Source organism: Natrix helvetica (genome assembly GCF_964273705.1).
Source record: "Natrix helvetica genome assembly, chromosome: 14".
Taxonomy (NCBI): Eukaryota; Metazoa; Chordata; class Lepidosauria; order Squamata; family Natricidae; genus Natrix; species Natrix helvetica.
In genome coordinates, this window is record NC_138564.1 from 5,155,808 (window position 1) to 5,160,515 (window position 4,708).

Sequence of the window (4,708 nt, forward strand, 5' to 3'; positions counted from 1 at the left end):
TCACTCTCAGAAAATTCCTCCTTATTTCCAGGTTGAATCTCTCCTTGGTCAGTTTCCATCCATTGCTCCTTGTCTGGCTTTTGGGTGTTTTGGAAAATAGCTTGGCCCCCTCCTCTCGGTGGCAGCCCTTCAAATAGAGCTGAAAAGTTACAGCTGCAAAATTAGCATCACTCTTAATTTATGAATGATTTGCTCCAGCTTCCCAAGTGAACTAAATATTTCTCCTATCCTTTTTTTTAAAAAAAAATATTTTTTTGCAAAAGAATGGAAGACTTTGGTATGTGCTTAACCACCAGGGTCCCTGCTGCGATCAAAGACCTGGTCTCTCACTCAACTCAGAGTAATATATAGTCCTGTCTCCTTATTAATACTTGCCACTGTTGCAATGGATGGCTGTGAAAGTGGGACCACAAGGAAGGCTGAGCGCCAAAGAATGGAGGCCTTTGAACTCTGGTGCTGGAGAAGACTCCTGCATTGAGTCCCTTGGACTGCAAGGCGATCCAACCGGTCAGTCCTAGAGGAGATCAACCCTGATTGCTTTTTAGAAGGCCAGATCCTGAAGAGGAAACTCAAAGACTTTGGCCACCTAATGAGAAGGAAGGACTCCCTGGAGAAGAGCCTCATGCTGGGAACGGTGGAGGGCAAAAGAAGAAGAAGGGGACAGCAGAGAAGGAGGTGGCTGGATGGAGTCACCAAAGCAGTCGGCGTGAGCTTCAATGGACTCCAGAGGATGGTAGAGGACAGGAAGGCCTGGAGGAAAGTTGTCCATGGGGTCACGATGGGTCGGACACGACTTCACAACTAACAATAACTAGGATCTTCTCTTCTAGCCCCCAGTGACAGATGGGGAAGTGTTGAAGTGTTGAAATGAGACAACTGGAAGAGGAATTGAAGTGTTGGCTGCCACTAACCCTGGGCAAAGCTCTTTGAAGTGAACACCTCCTCAAAGGCGAACAGATGCCCGGCTGTGAATTTCTCAGCAGCTGGAGACCTGATGCCCTGTTTGTTGGGCCCAACATGTGGGCCGTGTGAGGTTGGAGATGAAGGGACGGCGGAGGGACCAGCTTTGGTGCCAGTTGGTGCCTTCTGGAACACTGGAAGGACCATCACTCTAGGCAGCCTGAATAGGAAAGGGGAAGAGGAAGGAAGGAAGGGGAAGAGGAAGCGGAGCAAGGGGGCGGAGAAGGGTGGAAAGAGGAAAAGGAGGAGGAGGATGGATGAAAGGGAGAGAAGGATGGATGGAAGAAGAGAAGGAGAAAGAGAAAGGCAGGGGGAGGAGAAAGGTGGAAGGAGGAAAAGGAGGAGGAGGAGAAGGAAGGATAAAAGAGAGAGGAGGAGGATAGATGGAAGAAGAGAAGAAGAAACAGAAAGGCAGGGGAAGGAGAAGTTGGAAAGAGGAAAAGGAGAATGGGAAGGAAGGATGAAAGGGAGAGGAGAAGGATAGATGGAAGAAGAGGGAGAAAAGAAAGAACGAAAGGAGAAGAAATGATGAAAGGAAGAGGATGTGGAGAATGTTGAGTGGAGGAGGATGAGGAGGGAAGAAAAGGAGAGGAGAAGGAAAGAAGGAAGAAGTGGGAAAAGAATGAAAGGAGAAGGAATGATGAAAGGAAGAGGTGAAGAAGAATGAGGGGAGGAGGAGAAATATGTGATCCTTGATACTCTCTGATCTTGTTTTCTTGCAGATATTTCACTACCCAACTAGGGAACATTATCAGTGCTACAAAGAAGTGGGTTTTGTGGAATGGTAGGGGAGGAGGAGACATGAGAGGGTGAGGAGAAGGAGAGAAGGAAGAAAAGAAGGGGAAGAATGAAAGGAGAAGTAAAAGGAATGACGAAACGACAAGTTGAGGAATGATGGAAAGAGGAGGAGAAAGAAAAAGAGAAAGCAAAGGAGAAGGAGGAGAAAAGACAGAGACGATTCCTAGTAGCTACTCACCGCACGGAGGCTTCCATTTCCCAATCGAATTAAGCCCATCATTCCAGAGTGTAAATGATAGAAAAATAGTCTTCGGTTACACCAGAAAGATTCTGAAAGAATAAATTAAGAATACAAATTTATCCATCACGTGCTTCCTTGGGGGGGGGAAAGCAAAAGTCGATACTTGCACTTGTGAACATCGATCTCTGCAGCCCACCCGGTGCTGCATCCCTAAAAGGCTTTCAATGCCCCCCCCCCTTCTGAAAAATTATAAAAACACGAATTTGGGCGCATCGAGAGAAGCTGAAACCCTAACCCTGCCAGAGCCCTGGGGGGGAGGCGGAAGGAGTTGCCCACGAAGAAAGGGTGGAACAGATGTGTTAAGACAGGTGAGTCGTACCTGCGCTGGGCGAGTTACTTCTTTTTGAAGCTTCATGCTGGAGCCGATCCAGAGGAAAAGTTAGTCTCCGCACGACCCGTTTCCAGAGATTGCGTTTCACTCAAGGACAGGACCATAAAACAGGCAACCCAAAAAGTCTGTAGAGATTCTCAAGCCTCCAGCGCACGGTTGTCTCAAAGGTGCTTTGTTTTCAGGACTTTCTTGTTCTTTCTTTTGAAGACGTTTCGCTTCTCATCCCAGAAGCTTCTTCAGCTCTGACTGATGGTGGGGGATGGGAGGATTTACACTCCTTGCAGACGGCTGGTCATTTGCATCTTTTTAGAGGGTCATTGAGGCCACTTGGAGGTTTATGTGTGTCCTGTGTCCAAAACGTGCAGACTACAATAACCGTTAGCATTACTCAGGCGGCCCTGAGGACACAGTGGTCCGTCTGTCCCTCCATCCATCCATCCATCCATGCCTTCCATCGTACACAGTGGTTAAAATGCAGCATTGCAAGCTAACTCTGCTGGTTTTCAACAGTTCAATCCTGACTGGCTCAAGGTTGACTCAGCCTTCCGAGGTGGATAAAAATGAGGACCCAGATTGTTGGGGGGAAAAGAGGCTGACTCTGTAAACCATTTAGAGAGGGCTGCAAAGCACTGTAAAGTGGTAGATAAACCTAAGTGCTATTGCTATTTTCCTTCCTTCTTCCTTCCTTCCTTCCTTCCTTCCTTCCTTCCTTCCTTCCTTCCTTCCTTCCTTCCCAGTGATTAGAATGCAGTATTGCAGCCTAATTCTGCCCACATTCTGGAGTTCGACCCTGACTGGCTCAAGGTTGACTCAGCCTTCCCTCCTTCCGTGGTGGGCAAAATGAGGACCCAGATTGATGGGGGCAAGAGGCTGACTCTATAAACTGCTTAGAGAGGGCTGTAAAGCGGTATATAAGTCGAAGTGCTGTTGCTATTACTATTCCGTGCCATACCCTAGAACTGTGATGGAGAACCTATGGCATTTCTGAGGGCATGCGAGGCATTGCCCTGTCAGCTGATTTTCGGCCTTGATTTTCAGGAACGGGCTTGTGGTTTGCAGGTTGGGCTGTTTTTCAGCCTCCGGAAGGCGAAAAATGGCCCAACACACAAACCGGAGGTCAGAAAACAGGACATTTCTGGCCTCCAGAGGGCTTCCGGGGGAGGAGTGGGGGGGCTGTTTTCACCCTTCCCAGGCTCCAAGAAAGCCGTGCGCACATGCACGGGGCAGTGGGGGAGGGCATTAAATTATGGGGGTGGGCATGCGAGCATGTCCAGAGGGAGAGGCAGAGGGAGTCAAACTATTCTCCAAGGCACCTGAGGGTAGAACAAGAAGCAATGGGTGGAAACTAATCAAGGAGAGAAGCAACTTAGAACTGAGGAGAAACTTCCTGACAGTTAGAACAATTAATCCGTGGAACAGAAGTTGCCTCCAGAAGTTGTGAATGCCCCAACACTGGGAGTCTTTAAGAAGATGTTGGATAGCCATTTGTCTGAAACGGTATAGGGTTTCCTGCCTAGGCAGGGGGTTGGACTAGAAGACCTCCAAGGTCCCTTCCAACTCTACTATTGTATTATTGTATGTACAATAGCGTGCACGCGTTAGATAAATAAATGAAATAGGTAGAAATTCGGTGGCGGTTTAGCACACGCGGGAGATAATTCTCCCTTTGAAAACCAGCCCGGCCCAAGATAAGCATCAGAGAAGGGTAGAAATCTTTTAACCATCAACAAGCCAAACAAGAATGATTTAAGGGAGACGCACAAGCCATCAGCCTTCTGCCTCTGATGACACGGGTTTATTTTTTTAATCTCTAGATGAAGGACACTGATTTATTTTTCTTCCTCCTCATTTGCATCCTGGTGCAAAACTTGCAATTTTGCTTTCTCTCTTTGATTGGGGACAATGCAAACCTTTCTGGGTTTCGTTTTGGGGGTTTTGTTGTTGTTTTGGCAATGCATACAACTCCGGGTTTTTTCAACGGGGAAAATACAGGTAGCCCCCACTTACGACGATTCATTTCGTGCCCGTTCGAAGTTACAACGGTACTGGAAAAAACGGGCCGTTTTTCAGACTTATCTGATCAAAATTCAGAGGCTTGATAACCGACTCACATTTATGACGGTCGCAGTGTCCCGGGGGGGGGGGAGGTCACGCGATCCCCTTTTGCGAACTTCTGACAAGCAAAGTCCCCGGGGAGGCGGGATTCACATAACAACTAATTTACCATCTGTAGTGACTCACTTAACAACGGTGGCAAGGAAGGGTCGTAAAGTGGGACAAAACTCACTTAGCAACCGAAATTTTAGGCACAATGGTGGCCGTAGGACTGCTTATATAGGCAACCTTCTTTCTTTTCTTGCTTGATTTGGAAAGCGTGT

The 4,708-nt window shown here is 47.7% G+C and overlaps 1 protein-coding gene across 4 annotated transcripts in view; it reads right to left on the reverse strand.

The window, feature by feature from the left end:
• The window catches only part of LOC309399220 (transmembrane protein 132D-like), a 330,593-nt gene extending 328,586 nt beyond the window's left edge, over window positions 1-2,007 (reverse strand). For 2 of the 4 annotated variants that reach the window (XM_081966866.1, XM_081966865.1), the window contains exon 1: window positions 1,937-2,007. The gene's annotated coding sequence lies outside the window, so the exon portion shown is untranslated. The remainder of the gene's footprint in view (window positions 1-1,936) is intronic. The other 2 variants (XM_081966868.1, XM_081966867.1) reach the window with 2 other exon arrangements.
• Window positions 2,008-4,708: the final 2,701 nt, after the last annotated feature.